This window comes from Oryzias melastigma, linkage group LG22, assembly GCF_002922805.2.
Source record: "Oryzias melastigma strain HK-1 linkage group LG22, ASM292280v2, whole genome shotgun sequence".
Classification (NCBI taxonomy): domain Eukaryota; kingdom Metazoa; phylum Chordata; class Actinopteri; order Beloniformes; family Adrianichthyidae; genus Oryzias; species Oryzias melastigma.
The window spans coordinates 11,693,808-11,711,569 of NC_050533.1; the positions used below are offsets into that span (position 1 = coordinate 11,693,808).

At 40.0% G+C, this 17,762-nt stretch overlaps 1 long non-coding RNA gene across 1 annotated transcript in view; it reads right to left on the reverse strand.

Annotated features, from left to right (window-relative positions):
* Nucleotides 1–4,247: 4,247 nt before the first annotated feature.
* LOC112148791 overlaps nt 4,248–17,762 on the reverse strand; it is a 50,069-nt gene continuing 36,554 nt past the window's right edge. Inside the window, exons 3-4 of the long non-coding RNA XR_002919695.2 lie at nt 5,515–5,698; nt 4,248–5,028 (exon numbers count right to left, since the gene is read on the reverse strand). This is a non-coding gene — a long non-coding RNA (uncharacterized LOC112148791). The remainder of the gene's footprint in view (nt 5,029–5,514; nt 5,699–17,762) is intronic.

Here is a 17,762-nt window from a genome sequence, read left to right on the forward strand (position 1 = left end):
CTCATAAAAAAAGAATGCTGTTTACCTGTTACAATCTTTAAATATATCAGCAAGGTCGACCAGAATTAATCTATATGTACAGTCGTTTTAAAAAAAAATTAAGGCTTTTAAATACACCGCATTGTGTGGAAAATATTGTACTCATCTGCATCTTTTTTTAAAGTATCTTAACTGTCTTTCTGCCACTCAATACTCCATACCTCTGAGACTTCTGTAAAAAGGTTTGCATTAGCAAGTGAAAGGGTTCATACAGACAATGCTGTGCATTATGCATTCACAGCATTTGTATAAAACGCAGCTGTCTTCATTCTTGCAAGCCAGTAATCTACTGGCAGCATTTCAGTAAATTCTGAAAAAGACACACAGACTACCTTTACATTTCTTTTGTCATAAGCTAGCACACTTGAAAAACTAGCCATGTCGTCCACCCTAAGAAACATCAAATACAAGGAAGTGTCACATCTGTCAGAACTGGCTGAGCCAACTGTCTGGTAAACAGACACACAACCAAGAGAGCAGTGTTAATAAGGAGGGGGGTTGTTTTTTTCTTCTTACCCAGAGGCAACACAGGCAAGCCATAAACAGAGCATTTGATCCCTGAAACTTGTTATGTAGTTGTCACTTTATAAAAGCCGGCACTCTCTTCAGCTCCATCCCTACAAGTGTGCATAAATACTGGATTGTTAGCATATCCGCAGAGAAAATGTTAGTTAAATATGCCTTCTTCTAAGATAAGAACTTTTCCTCCATCTGGGATAAACTTAAAGGAATCCATTGGCGAATAGCGTCGACATGCCACCCTTACGGTTAGATACGGGCCGTCTGTGGGGAAAAAATGGCAAAACTTGTATGGGGCAATTATTGCAAATATTGAATATTACAGTTGTGGACCACTTGGTAAGCCTTTAGGGCAAAAATGTTAATGTACATTTTATCTACAGGTATGCTGCAAGTGACAGGTCGTAGCAAACACTTATACAACATACCAAGGTCTTTTTTTAAACCACCCAGTATCCTTCAGCCTGTGCAAGAGGTCGGTTAGCATGGACAACCAGCATGGAGTGTATAGGTTTGCCATTTTTTTGACTGCAAACAACCCAAACTTAGCCTTAAGTGTGACCAAGTTTTACTAAAGACTAGAGTGTGGCATGAGGAAACTATACCACAGCATTGCTTGTATATCATAAGAGCATGAAACTTACATCAACCTTAGGAATATTTCACAATACACTTAACGCATGCACAACGAGCATTACGAAAACTAAAAGATACACTTGCGCCTTGAAGGCGGTTACTCCTCTCTACAACTCTCCATGGCCCCAGACTAGCCTGCAATACCTGAACGGGTCAATCCCCCTAAAGGTGCTCTACCAAGTAGACAGTGCATCAACCAGTTGAAGAATGATATAATTATGGCCCTATCGAACCATGAGAGGAGATTTTTTTTAGGACACTAGCTTGGCAGATGTAGATTGCTCATCACCCCTTATCTGTGTTTTGTCCAACTTTTCCACTTATACAAAACAAAATAAATTAACATGTTTATGCTACACATGCAGACAGTAAATCCTTATGTTCTGTCTAATGGAATGGTGGGCAAGAGTTTTGCCATGCCACGAAGTAGTTGCCGAAAGCTCTGCTCGGACTCTTTGCTCTGTTGCCAATGTGTCCATTGATACTAAGACTGTTGGAGACAATAATTGCTTACGGTGTGTAGGGAGTCAAACTTACCTTTCCTTCACCAATCACTGAACCCTCGTGTTGGCCATCTCCCAGACTGCTATAGTGCCCCTTGCATTTGGGTATATCTTGTTTTTTGGAATTATACTGCTAATACGATAGATCATTCAACCATACTATCCATGAGACTTTGCTATCATTTGAAGGATTTTTACCTGAGTTGTTGCAGATGTCAAGAGGTGTCCTCTCCTAATCTCTACACCAGCGGTGTCAAACTCGTTTTGGTTCAGGGGCCACGTTCAACCCATTTGATATCAAATGGATCAGTAACATAATAACAAATTAACCTTTGGCCAACTTGTTTTCTGTAGCTTTGTTTTTGTTTTGTTTTTTTCTCAGTTGGACAAATATGCCTCAAACAACCTAGTAGATTAATCACTTATTAATATTATTATTGCTATATTTTTCACAACGACATTTTGGTAATTGTGGTGTCATACCTGATAATTTTTAGAGTGACTTAAAAGCAGTGAGGCCTAACTGGATCTTACCCGGACATGGCACGCACTTGCAAAGAAATGCTGTTTATGTCTTGATTTCTTGTTATGCCAGTATTTCTATTCCTTTGCTTCCCCTAGTGGTGGAATTGTGCATTGCGGTCATTAGTTTAAATAATCATTTTTTCAACATCCTTACTTTTTTTCTCTTCATGACTTCGGTCGGATTAAACCATCTGGCGGGCCTTATTTTTGCCATCCCTGCTCCACACAAACTAAAGAGTCTGCACAAGAGTGTATAGGTCAGGGGTGTCCAAATCCAGGCCTTGAGGGCTGGTGTCCTACCTGTTTTCCAACCAACCTGCCATTGAAGCTTCTTACAGGCTAAACACACCTGATCCAGGTAATTAGTAGCAGATGAGACAGGATTTCTGTGAAAAAAAAAGAAGTTGGCCCTCGAGCCTTGGTTTTTGACACTCCTGGTTTAGGTTCCATCATTATCCATTGGCATCACCCACATGAAACTACAATAAAGTTACCCATCAAATTTTGATAACAACTGTCAAACATCCTCCATGTCATCAATTTTTGTGACTTAGTGGACTCTAATTGAGCTGCCAGTGTACAGAGTCCCTAATCTTGCCTGTAAACATTTTGTGCCTGTCATCACGGCGTCACGCATCACAGTAAACTTAGCCGTCAGTGACAGCAGTGGCCAGGGGCTGCCGCAGCTGCTGCTGCTGCTTGAGCCGAGCAACAGCAGTGTTTACCCAAACACGGAGGGAGGCAGGTCGAGACGAAATGCACGACCCAGCAACTGCTGCTTCGTTATGTGACTTGTCCTTCTCCATGACACACGCCCCATTTTTCTGCTTTAGATGTTGCTTTGTTCGTGGTGGCCCTCTGGTGCTAAAGTTAAAGCCATGCAGCTTTTTACATTTTTATTTGTATTTTTTTGTCCCTCTAAGACAGTGATTTTCCAGGCCATTTAACTTTTGAGGGTTGCGTTTAGCTTCATCACCCTCATCAGCAACTGTTTTCAACTTTATTTGCACACTAGAGTTTGTGTACGAACTATTAAAATGTGAGATAGACTTCTCAGTGGGAAAAAATATACATAAAAATAATAATAACTGACAGCAACTTCAGCCTCATCCAACTTTTAATGGGCAAAAGGAAAAAATGGTCATTAAAACTGGTGCTTTCTATATAAACATTAATACATTATTTGAGCAACTTTAGTAGCAACAACCTTGTAGCATTAGACTGCCAGTTGCTGAATGTCATGCATTATTATTATGGTGTGTGGCAAAATGTTAAAGTGGTGCAAATCTCGTGGATCTAGCTCCAGAATTTTATTGACTTGGTGTCATATAATTCTTACACATTCTCGCTCCCATGTAGTCACATATGGACATCTGGTTAAGGACCTCTCCGCGACACTTTTTGAGGTTTTGGGTGTCCCGAAGTCATCATCTTTCGACATACTGCCTGTTCCCATTAAATCACGGGTCCCCAACCTCCAGGCTGCGAACCAAAACCGGTCCAGTACCGTGATGCGTAGCGTTCAGGTACCCAAACTAGGTACCGGTACCCTAACCCGAAACCAGACCAGATGCGGTACCAGACCTGAACCTGTACTGGGTTAAGGTTAGGGTACTGGGTTAGTAGTGGTTTAGTACTGGATACATCCCGAGGACCAGTGCACATGCAATACTGCATCTGGTACGGCATCCCAAGGGTTGCTGACCCTTGATTTTACAAACAGCCAGCATGTCAAAAAATGACGAGGAAAAAAGTGGAAGGGGCCTTAACCAACCTTCAATACATGATGACTTGGGGATAAGAATGTATTGATAATTTCGATTAGACAAAAACTGCAAATATTAATTTATCCTCCCTGACCAATTTTCAAATGGTCGGTCTTTTTGTGAATTAAAAGGGACGCCATCCATACGTCACCACAAAATACGAGTTCTTCATTGGTCAAAGTTTGACCTGGCTAAACTTGCAACATGTTCAATGGCCACGGGTTTTGTATATAAAGCCCAAAAATGGTCGCAGAAACTTGTGTACCTACAGGAGTTGGCGAGTTTTAAACATTGAACCCCAAAATGCAAAATTACACAAACTTTTGATTGGAAGTGGCCTCTTGAACACGCATTGCTAAGTCTATTGTGAATGTAGCTTTAGGTTTGTAGTGCAGGACTTCTCCCTCACACACAGACACACAAACTACTCTGCGGTTTCAATTGTTTAAGGCCAGCAATCATGTACAGCACCATTTCTGCATGCAATTTGCATTGACGCAAAACACCACAGAATGCATCATCAAATCAAAGCTGTAACTACAAGCTGCCAGTTGATTTAAATAGAGAGAAAAGCACCAAACATGTTGAGTTTTTTCTTAAATGGTGAATGCTTGGTGGTTTGAAGATGCAGGGAACAGGTCTCCAGGTCTAATGCCTCCCTGGACACCCTTCCCCACCCTCATTACCAGAGAGCTGCTTAATGACAACGTCAATATTGATCACAGCTAAGTGAAGCACTGAAGTACCGTGTGGTTACTGGACCTGGCACAGGGGAAGACATCCAATGATTTTCTTTTATTTAAACTTCCCTCATTGCTCTTTCACTCCATTTCCCATCCTGCAGCAAAGCCCAAACTCAGCAATATTCAGCTCTTACCCCCTTGTTCTTCCATCTGCTTTACGACTCCCGTTTTTCTCCAGTTGCCTCCCTCTTGTCTCACAGTGCAGCAGTTTGGTAATATTTACTGTGAGGTTGCTGGACTTTTTTTTTTCCTTTTTTGTTCTTATCTTTAGTAGTATTTAGTCAGCAGATAATTGCACTGGAACAAAGCAAAAAGAAAACATTAAAGAGAATAGGTGTCCCGTGCAAAAATAAATCAAACTGATTGTATTCAGTCGCATGTGCCCTCGTCTGCAGCGAAATTTACAAATGTACTCCCCCACAAACGGCCATACTGCACCTGTGTGTTGATCAACAAATATTGATTACCTCTCCTACTAATTGGGCTGAAGTTAATTACTAGCAATTAAAATCATGAATGATGCATTAAGGCGGATGCAATACACATTAAGGTGGGGTTCCAGCACACTCAAGTGTAAGCATACTTGCTACCCTACACAACTCATTAAAAAGCACTCTCACACATGCCGACATAATTAAACACTGAACGGCATCCGCTGCCTCCTTCTGTCCGATCATTTGATTTATGCTACTTTCACCGTGATCTGCTTCCGCTCAGGTTTGGTGGCAGAGATAAAAAGAAAAGAGAAGATTTTCTCGATTTCTGCTAAAACCCTGATTTTACCGGGAAGCTGGCAGGTTCTTGGGATCTTCTCCTCCAAAGTCTCACCCCTGGATGGATAAGCTCTGCCGCTTCCCCAAATGCAGGTCGCATTCCTTTTGATCAGGCCACAAGTTCAGCCGAGCGTGGCGTTCACCTTTTAGCCCCTCTGTCTTTAAGCTGGTTCGTGGCTGCCTTTACTGCCGCACTGCAACAACAGGAGGAAATGAAGGAAGTTTTGTCCGCTGGCACCTTATCTGGTCAGGGGGGAAGAGCAGTGATCCCTGCAAATTAGCCCCAAACCTGACGGAGAGGTGTGTGCGTGTCAGCTTTCATCTCGGTTTTCAAAATCTGAAGGTTTGGAGAAGCTGTGATACAACATCAGGGACATTTGATGCATTCCTGAGCCGTTAATAGTCAATAGTCATGTGTGGTGTCCTGAATACACAACTTTTAGCTGCAAAGGTGGTCTGGAATACTAGTATCAATTCAAAATTTCAATGGGTCTACAACTCTGGCCAATTTAAGTACATTTTGGAGATGTAGTTCAGTTTGGGGGCTTTGTGGCCAGGTTTATAACATTTGAAAACACACGCATCAACAGCTGGGATTCATAGTGGCTCTAACCCTTTAACACCAACACCTTAATAACACACACCTTTTTGACATACTCTTTGACCATTGATCAACGTGAATCAGCTGATTCTGATGAAGAGAAAAGCGGCGTTGCATATCGGCGTTGCGCCAGTATCGCACAGCTAACGTTAAGTGTTACGAAATGGCTTTAAACCACTTTTCTCTGCAACAGTATTTACGTTAATTGCGTAAATGATTGAAGGGTACGGTAGTCGAAAGAATGTCAACACTGGAACTATAGCTCTGTTATGTTGTATACTTGTATGTCTAGTGGAAAAAAAACTATGAACAACTGGATCCTCCATGTTTGTGGTTTTCTCTACTGCTGACTCAGATGTACAATGACTTGAGTACTTTTTTTTTTTTTTTTTTGAAAGGCCAATTTATGTCCCTTTGTTGAACTGGCTTGGTCGTTATAGCCAGCGGCTCTAGTAGAATCTCTTGGGACCTTAGGCAATGATTCACGGTGGTCCCTTCCAGCCAGAGATAAGACCTAATGTTTTTCAAACTCATTAGAAATGTTAACTTGTTACCATAGAACTGATTGTCACAGAGGTGTCCAAATCCAATCCTTGAGGATCCTAGTGGTTTATCAGCAACGTTGACTACCTGGATCAGGTATGTTTGGCCAATGAAAAGCTAGTTGGAGAACATGTAGAATACTGGCCCACAAGGCCTGGAGCTTGATACCACTGGTCAAAGTCATTTGTGAAGTGCTAGGAACAGCCTACAACATGTGTCAAAGTCAAGGCCCGGGGACCGGATCCAGCACGCAGGGTAATTATACCCGGCCCTCCAGATCATATTATATTATCACTGGCCCAATAATATCTTGCTAACATATTGAAGCAACACTATGATAATAGAGGTTGAGAAATCAGTTAGAATGACTACTGGTTTTTCTTTATTAACCCTTATGCTATTCTAGGCATGTTTATATTAAAAGTGGGGTCGTCTGGACCCCACAAGATAAGATATTTTATCTTCCCTGTCTTCCATGGTAGATATAAAATCCTGTCCACCTTAATTCACCTTTCTCATGGATGAGATCACACATCACATACAACATCCCACCGTTTTGCTCGCAACCTACTGTGTGTTTTGGATTTTGGCCCCCAGTGCGATTGAGTTTGACACCCCTGGCCTACAATGTTTGATGTTGGCACAAAATTAACCAGACTTAGTTTCTATGACTTCAAATACTATAGTTTCTTGTGGCTCAGAGTTGTTTAGCTCTAAAAGTCAATCTCTTTCTGATCAGGGTGCCAAGTCCAATGCCTGCTCTTGCCTTTTAGCGAGCTGCCACTCTGTCTATGCTATGGTCAAGAAGCCAAACTCATACGTTTACACCGGGCATGCGACACACGTTCAAGAATGTATATTCAGTCATGGTGTTCATACTAGATTGTCGCTATTCGATACTAGCGCATGTCTGCCAAGTACAGTTGGAAGAGGTTTGGTGTGAAATATCGAAGTGGTACATATCTCATGAGTCTTGCTCCAGACTTTTTCTTTCACAGCTCTATTCCGATATATAGAAGACTTGGTGTCATACAACTCCGGCCGTGCACAAACCTGAATTATTAGTTTCTCCTCTGTGATCACTCTTCAAACATTTGGTATTTCCATGAATTACTTCTGTCCTTAGCAAATCTGAGTTCCTAATTAGGCTAATTTCAACTACTTTCAATCCGCACTCAATGGACGCGTAGCCAAAAGTGAAAGCAAGAGTTTTGAACGTGGTAGCCCAACACAGGCATATGCGAGGGCTTACATAGACTTTCCATTGGATCCCGTCGCTTGAACGTGCATTTCCAAGCCTGGTGTGAACATAGCATCAAAGTTCTCACGCCTTTTTAAGTTTTCAATCAATCATTGAAGAGTTCTTGCTATATTAACCTTTTGGTAACTAACACACTTCCTGCTGAAAGTCACATTAAATCCTGATTCCAACAAGGAGAAGCAGCCGTTTTTTTAAGGGAGAGAACACATGTCCGAGAGGCCTGTTTCTCCTTATCTAGCAACTTCAGCCACAGCCAAAGATAGATGTCTGCCATGCCAGCATGTTTATTTTCCTAGCCGATTAGCTTCGATTAAAAGCAGACCATGTTGTCTCTCTCCTCCTATTTGTACGTTTGAGTCTCTGCTTGTGTGTGTGTTTAAGGAGATTTCCAAGCCTCCCTGTGTGGGTGTTCGTGTGAGAGTCTCCGTTATTTCATCTCCACTAGGCTGCACATGATAATTAAGCCATGGGGGGCTGGGAGAGGGATGGTAGGTTACAGCTTTGAGTGATTCTGCAACACCACTGCCTGCCCCTACCTCTTCTTGTGTCTCACACATCCTACTTTAGCCCTCCCTTCCTGCTGCCTCCACCCCTCACCCATCCCTCTCCACCTCAGCTCAATTCCCACCTCAGGCTGTGGGAATTTTTTTTTCTTTTTGTAGTCACACTTGGCTTGCCAGGTAAACAAGCCTGAATGGGGGGAGACGCAAGTGAAGTCCATGGGAGCAAATGAAACAGAGGAGGATGTAAATAGATTTATTACGGAGTCCCCTCACCGACGGACAGTCCAAAGACCTTCCGTACACCCTCCTTTTCTCCTGAGTTAGGTGCTACCTTTGATCGCTCTGGACACCTTCCAACCAGAATAGTCTAGTTGATACAGTTCCAACAAGCAGGACATTTTTAAACAACTTACTTTTACCCGTTTTGAGGTCTAATTCCCAAATTTGACCCAAATCAGAAATGAGCTTATATTGTAATTCAACCAATAACCACTAGAGGCAGATTCCAGAAGAGTATTTTCCCATGAACTCCACTGTTAAAAACCATTGACTGTATACGAGAAGTGGACTGAGTGAGTGTGACGTTCCCCATAGAAAATACGTTACTTCCGGCTATTTCTTTCCCAAATGTGGACGATACCATGCTGAAGTCAGTAGGAATTGATTTTTCAGAAAGTGGGCTACATGAAATCTGTGGGAGCCAGCTGGCAACACATACTCTAATTGAGCTATTGGTTTGTTCAGTGTGTAACTTGAATAACTTTCACTACAGAAAGAAAATCAGGAAAAAGATTGAGTAGTTTATTTCTCAATAGTCGTTTATGGGATTTTGACTTCTTGGAGCCAGCGGGCACTTCCTGTTTGAAATATGAGGGGGGGGGGGGGGTCACTTTGTCCAGTTCTTATATACAGCCAATGCAAAAAGGTCATATTCCACATAAAAAAACATAAATTGTTTGATTCCAAAGAACTTTTCAAGTATATTGCTTCCTTTCTTCATTACAACAGTAGGCGGGGTTTCTCTTCTACACCCCTGTCAGTGTATTTATGTCTACGGTTCTGACTAGAAGGCAGAAAAAATTAAATAAAACAATGGAAAATAGTTTGACCATCATACATTGAAAAACACCCTCACAGTGTTGACAATACTTGAAAAGTAATCAACACATTTTAAAACATGTTTTAAATGTTCACTTCTTTAGATTTGTGTTGTTAGTATTCTTCTTTTCTACTAGAAACTTATGGCTATTATACCAGTTGTGTTTATAATTTTTCTTTTATCACCTTTATAGTGGAGGATTAATGCCCTAGATTAACCCAAGTGAAAACACTTTCACTTTTTGTTTGGGCGTGCTTTGGAACCAGATCAGTTCACCATGTTTCCTCTAGGGGGGTTCTTTGTAAAATTTGTTTTAATTTGTTTTTATATCTTTTATGTTTTTTATGTCTTTTATTAATTTGTTCTGTCTTTCTTGTGTACAGCACTTTGGGCTCCATTGACTGGTAGTGGAAGGTGCTTTATAAATGAATGAATAAATGAATGAAAACTAGTCAATCCCTAATAACTTGTGTTATTGTCAAATTTCAGCATAGTCACTCAGATTTCAAAACATTTTATTGTAACTACCCAAAAAATAACATTTTTATGAATCTCATTTGATTTGATGTTGAAAACAGTGTTTCTACTCCCGACTGGGTGTTGCCTTTTGTTAATCAGGTGACTTGATCAACCTTTGTTGGTTATGTTTAAGAACAACCCGACTTGTTTGTTCCACCAGTTTTGGAAAGGTTGGGGTTTTCTAGAATTATTAGACCTAATTTAGACGATTAATCAATCTTTGTAGATGTAACATTTTTAGTTCACCTGCACAGTGAAAAAAGTGAGACATTTAATCAATAAACAAAAGTTCTGAAACTTGTTACATTTAAAATGATCCGTTTTCATTAAATTCAAATTTTTAGTTGATGGTTTACTTAGCTTAAGAATGAAATTTGATAAAAACTATTATTTTAAAACGTAACGAATAACAGAATTGTTGTTAATTGAATGTTTCACTTTTTACAGTGCAGGTATTGGACCACTTTGATTGCTTGATCCACATGTTCTACAACTGTTCAGATAATTCAGAGCCACAAATGGGAAGAATTCAGATTCCTTTTTAGGATAAAGTGTGTCAAGTTTGGTCAACAAAGTTCATTTTTTGATTGGATGTAGATTGTATTTGGTAAATTATGGCTTGTTGACCTCTGGGTGTAAATTTTTTGTGATTTTTGGGGACATTTAAAAAAAAAAAAAATTTCAAGTGGATAAAATATATTTTTCAGCTATAGTATATGATGTCATACTAAAGTAAAATGAGCTTTCGCACTTTCCATATAGATATAAGTTTGAGGAGAAAAAGCCAAACAGCAAAGTGTGAATGAGGGGTCCATTAAAAAAAAAATAATAATAAAAAAATCAGATTTTAATGTTTGCAGTTCAAGATGAATAAAGTCTGAACTTTTTCTTCTCAACTCATTCCTCCCATGGGATCTATTTTATTTTTCTTTTCTACAATTCTGTCCATTCTGCTCAGTAATTCTAAGTAATGGTAATTCCAACAGACAGCTGTGTCCACATGCTCCTCTGTTGGGCTGTGAATGATCACTACCTGCAAGGCCTTCAGTTCAAGCAGACGTGCATTCCCTGCTCCTCTCCGCTCCTCCACCCCCTTGAATTATCTACAGCTAATCCAGATCAGAAAGTTAAAAAGCAGGTCAAGCGTGAAAGCCTTATGCTGAGTAATGAGAAGAAGAGCCGTGTCGCAGCATCTGAGGTTGAACTCATGTGTGTCTGCGCGAGTGCAACTCAAAGTCATCCAAGCCCCTGTTTTCAAAGCAGTCTTTCATTTTAAAGGCAGAAACAGTAGATGAAGACGAATTTTCACCAGATATGAAGACAGAAAAAAACGACAGATGTCCAAATTTATGTTCCCCATTGACAGCGTTCAGGTGTGTGCAAAAGCAGAAAATCTATTCCAATTGATCTGGACCAGGAGGCCCTCTGGCAAAGAGATTGGGTTGTACACCACTTCTGTTCCTCAAGGGAACCTTGATCACTGTTATAGGCCCCTGTGTTAATTAACATGCTCTGACATTTCAGCATTGGCCGGTCTCTCATCTTGGCACTCTGGCAAATCTTTTCCAGACTCCCAAAGAGATTGCGTCGGGTGGGATGAAAGGGAGTCTGGGTGCAGTTGTCAGGACGGAGGATAGGGCGGATGAGCAGACCGGGAACGGTTCACTGACTCTCGGGAGTGCTCCTTCCACCTGTCTGGGGCTGATCCCGGCCGATCGCGTGCACCTCTGCGGTCGCTGCTGCAGAGACTGCTGCCGATCGATAAGTCTTTGAGGCAGCGTTATCCGTTCTAATCCCAGGTTGTCATTAACACCTACACTGTCATTTGTTATGTATAGATCTATTGACCAATTGAGTGGTTGGTATACAAATGATAACAAACACATCGCAAAGCAGAAAATGAAGGCCAAGGAGAACTTTGAGAATTAATGGGGTTTGACGGTTCCTTCGTTAGAAGAGTTAGAGTAGCAGAACTTTGATTTGACTTTGATTTCTAATTATTTCTGGTTGGCGTTTTGAATACTAGATAGACTCCCATAAATATGTTCCTGAGAATTTTCAGATCCAGCCTTAAAACCATTCATTTTACTGGATGACAGCTTAAAGGCCTCCACTTTTAATTTTGTTTTAAAGTGATTTTATTCGTTTTTCTAAAACCTTTGTCAATTTAACATATTTTCCAAACAATAGGGGCACGCCACATTAAAAGTTCAACCGTCAACGAATGGTATATTTCAAAATTATGTCACAAATAGGATACAACAAACTCTTAAGAACATTTAGCGAGACAAAAAAGTCAGAAATACATGCATCAGTAAGTCAGACTTTATTAATTTCATTCAGAGAAGTTCTAGAAATTGTTTGAAACATGCTACATGTTAGCCATGTTAGAAGTATTAGCCATACTAGAAGTAGTTGCCATGTTATGGGTACCTTATTTGGATTGAGTGCAATAAAGACTGAGTCACCTAAAACAAATGTTGCAGTGACTAAGCTAACTCCCAACCTTTTTAATAAACATAAAAACATAAAAAAAGTAAACACACTCTAACTTTACTAAACATTAGATGTGTTGTCGCGTTTACAATACCTTTAACTCCCAACCTTGCTTGAAACAGACTGTCACCGCTAAAACAAGCGTTACTGGGACTATGCTAACGCCCAAACACCACTAAACGTTAGCTATGTTTGTGTTACAATACTTGTAACTTCAAACTTTATTTGGAACACCTAAAAAAAGACTGAAAACAAACTTTACTGTGACAAAGCTAACTCTCAAGCTAGTTAATAACACAAAAAAACACATTCGGACACCGCTCACGTTTTCTTTTCTCATTAATTCATGACTTTTAATCTCATACATTTCCGACTTTAAATCTCGCAAATTTACAAGTTTTAATCTTGTAAATTTACTAGTTTTTTCTCCTAAATTTACGACTTACGAGTTTTTTTTCCGTAAATTTATGAGATTAAAAGTTATAAATTTAGCCTATGACTTTTAAAGTCATAAATATACGACTTTTTTCTCATAATTTAGCAGTTACGACTTTTTTCTCGTAAATTTACGAGATTTAAAGTCGTAATTTTAAAAATACTTTTTTTCTTATAAAGTGGCCCTAATACTCCTTTGTAAACCTTAATTGGGACATGTAAAAAAAAAAGACTTGCACTGCTTGCACTGTGACAAAGCTAACTCCAACCTTGTTAGCAATACTTAAAGAAAAAAAAGATTTTTACCACCGCTTATTTTGTAACATTTTTAACAATCTTAACATTTTTGTAACTCTCAAGCTTATTTGCAACTTGTAAAAAGACTGATTGATGCCACTAAAACAAACATTACTGCTGTCAAGCTAACGCCCTACCCTGTTACACATGCAAAAACACAGTCCAGCACTGCTACATGTTGGCAGCGTCAGAGCATTAATGATGCGTACCTTTACAACAGCTAAAAAGGAGGCTGAAGCCGCTAAAACAAACGTTATTGGGACTATGCTAGACCCCAAACTTGTTAGGAACACGGGAAAAAAAACACAGTCCAAGACTGCTGCACATTAGACGCATCAGTGTGTTTACAATAAAACCCAACCTAACATTTTGACAGAGGGCTGCTTACCGCTTAAAATCACTTTGACATCAATATAATCCATATATAGGCCTAAGGTGATTTGGAATTTAAAGTGCACTACTGTTTTTTGAAAAAAAAAAAAAACCTGAAGGCTTTCGAGTGCGCTTTAAGCTAGTCTGCCTGTATTGCTTTCCATGTTTATCTTAAGGAATTTATAAAAATCTTTGAGTATGAATTGTGCTGTATTATTAGGTCTGTCTTCACTAATGTTGCCTATAAAAGTGAATTACGTTTACAGTTTTCTCTTCAACGATCACAGCTATATCCTCTGATTTGTCTGACCCCATGATTCCACTCCTCACTGGAGAGACGGCACTTCATCATGCTGAAGCTGCAGCACCATGCCGGTAGGAGCGCCAAACACATTAAAGCTTAGAGCAGTGATAGAGGAAAACACAGTTTACACTCTGTTGGGAGCTTTGGATTTGTCAGCTCTGCACCCCCCCATCACTAAACTTCCACTGAATTGCAAGACGAAGTAAAATAACACCTACTGGCCATGTTAATAAGCACCCGTGAGTTCTAATGCAATTAAACACAGCAGATGGTTCCTAAAGATTTTAGTATTTTTTTTTTTTTTTTTTACAGTTTTGGAAATTGAATTACAAAATAAGATCAATCTTCTGTTTATTGTAACCCAATAGCAGAGGTTGGAGTTGTATCAGATTTCTGCCCAGGCACGTGTCTCTAACCAAGGTCGGACAGATATCTGATAAAATAATTGTCACAGCGTGACATGGAGAGCCCATGTTTGTTGGTAAGATGTCGGCCTGTGATCCAAAACAACAACCATTCGATAAATCGACTGGAATTTCAAACTAAACAAAGAAAAGTCTTGGCAAGTGGTCTTCCATCCAAGAAACAACTAGATCCTTCCCCACTGAGCAGAACTGAAGAATGGCTTGGCTCTACGTCAGCTTAGTTTGGAGAAACCACGAGTGAATGGAGATGGTTTGTGATGTCTCAAAGCTCCAGTTTTAAAATCCCTGGATTTTACCAAAAAAATGGTGACGAGACATCAGAATATTCTGCACCCAAGAACACATCAACAACTATTCATTCGTCTATTAAAGAAAGCTAATTGGTTATTTTTACGCACACTCAGCAGTGTGTGAATTTAATGGAGTGGTATGCAGTGACTTTTATGACATTTTATTTTATTGCATTTCAATTAATTTCATCGGGCTGCATTAGGTTTATGTATCTTTCATCTCGTTAAGTCTTTGCTACATTCTCTGTTAAAGGTTTTAGACGCTCATTTGTCCTAAAGAAGAAATTGTCTTGGCAATTAAAACACATTTAAACTGTCAAGATTAACCAATTATCCAACTTTAGACTGAAATTCATAAATTGCAAGGGATCATAGGCCTAATGTACATGCAGAAGTAGATTCTCATTGATTACAAACCAACAGTTTAGTGGCTAAGAAAAAAATCCCCGGTGATAATGTAGCCTGAGACTTAACCGTTGTGCTGTCCTAGGTGTGTTGACGTAGGGAGTGCCGTCATCTGGACCACACAAGGCAGTCACAGAACTTTGTTTTCCCCAATGATTTTTGATTTTCACTGGTGTCCATGAAATCCTGACCACCATTTATATTTTTTGTGGGACGGATAACACGTCAATGTAAGGTTTGGCTCATCTGGACCCCATAAGAAAGAACAAAATAACTTAATGTGGAAATTAGGAATCATTTATTTCCACCAGATATGTATTTTTGGATCAGACCTTTAAAAAATGGCTTCAAAGGTTGTTTGAACCACACCCCTAGTGGTCACTTACCAAACTACACCTAGGTTCCATTTTCTTTTTTAACTTTCTGTTTGATCCACATGGAGCCCTAATTAGAACTTCCTGGCCACTCTATCTGCCAGGGATTGTCTCCTGTATGTAGAAGTATATCCGTGTCAGCATGGTTTGAATTTTTGTTTCTTTTCATAGTACTGTTTGCTGTTTTGATACAAAGAAAAGAACATCTGAGAATTCAGTTCTAAGACTTCTCCATCAGCTGTAAAAACAATCCCTAAAAATGTCGTGGAGCGCTGCTGGATGCATGGAATACTGAACAGGATATTGGAGATTACGCACACACTGCTATGTAGGCTCAGAAAAGAACTGCTCCTTCTTTGCTCTTCACTGCTTTTTAATTCTCAGTCATTTTGCACATAAAACCCATTTAATCAGCTTAGAGTATAAAGTAAGTCTCGAGCAAACCCAAAGCTGGGTGGTAGGAGAAACGGGGATGTTCTGCAAGTGATGAATCTCCGTTCTTTCCCTCGGTTTCGCGGTCTGGATGTTAGCCGGTTGTCCCCACATGCCCCGAGACTCTCAGGACTTCCAAGTGCGGGGAGGGAGCAGGAACACCATTTGACAGCCCTGTTTTAACATGAGCTTTATGAGTTTACACAGGTGGAGGTCCTGGACTCCGATCCAGATTTGTGCACAGGGTATTAAATATTTACAGGAGTTTAGATCCTCTGCAGTTGGAAAATGCAGCTCAGAAACACATTCTGGGGGGGAGGAAAAGATGACCGGAGTTTAAAACTGTCATTAGATCATTCCTGACATCCAGTTTGAAACGGGGAGTGGAAGTTTTGCCTGTAAATACACCATCATTTTATTGGGGTTGGTGGTAGTACTGTGAAAAGCATCGCTGCTGTGACAAGTATTCTTATGATAATGATGTGTTTCCTTTGCTTTTCATTAAGATTGTAATCTTAATGGTGGCCAGGCCTGAAGGTGTAGAAGCACTGAGTCAGGCTTCCTTCAGAGCCAAGCGCCATTCAGGGTGAACCAGAGGGAAGGAGGCCCCTCAGGTGAGGAGGGGAAGTCTGGCTTCATCAGTTCCATGTGGCTGTTATGATGGTAATTACACACATTATCAGTCATTAACACACTCTGCAACAGTGCTTCAGGCAGGACGCCGGGCTTGTTGCAGGTGGACACGCTTGATTGGCTGGCAGAGTGTGTGGCATGGGAGATTTAAATTTGCGAACACGAGGAAATTGTGTATTTCTATCTTAATTGGACCGAAAGTCAAATCAGAATTTGTTCCTATTAACTAGATAAATAGTAACTCAGTTTATGTAGCAATCATATACAAAGATGACTGGTTTGGTAAAAAAAAAAAACAAAACAAAAAAAAAAAAAAACATAGAAATAAATAATATAAAGAAATCAGATTCTTTAGGCATTTTAAGATTTTCAAAAATCTAAAATCCTCCTGATCAAACATGCATTTATTTATTTTAGTATTATTTAAAGCTGGTTGGACTTTGACCACTTGCAATATCTTTTGGGATCTGGCTTGTAGCCCAAATATAGGCCCAATCCGATTTCTTCTCTTCTCCCCTCCCCTAAATTCGAAGGGGCAGTTTAAGTGCAAGTCGTGTCCGGGAAATGTATTTTTTTAAATCCGACCCTCCAAACGGAGGGGTACAAAGTCCTCCATCGCGAGGGTAAACCGCATCACTCTGAGAAGTGCCTTTCTTCACATGGGTGCACTGTGAAGCACAGACGTTTACATTTAAGTTGTAGCAGGACCTTTTAAAAGTTATGAAACAGCTGTTATATATATATATATATATATATATATTCAAGCGTTGGAAGCTAGCGCAGTGGCGATTGGTGACGCCATTGAATGAAACTGACATCCGAAATATGAGACATCATTTTTCATAACTCTCCATTTGGAGGGATAAATGAAGGGCTAGGGAGAAGGGAAGAATTCGGATTGGGCCTTAGACATACAAACTCAGGATAAATATTTTCTTCCCATTCCCCTAGGTATTTTGAATGCTTAAGTGGGCCAGGTCCATGACCAGAGTTTGATCCGTCCAGCTCAGTAAAATGACCAAATGCGTCTGATAAAGCATCTTTCTTTGGTCCAGGAATGGATCCACCAACCTGCCCACATAAGAAAAAAAAGCTCTTGGAATTTTAAACGTTTTAGAATCAAAAGGTATCGCTGTCATTTCCCTCTCCAGCACCACCGCCACATTTACTCAATGTTAAAGCAAAGTATTAAACTTGAAAAAAGTTTTGACTCTGGTCAAATATGTGTGTTTTATTTTTGGTCTAAAATCAGACATTTTTACAAAGCTG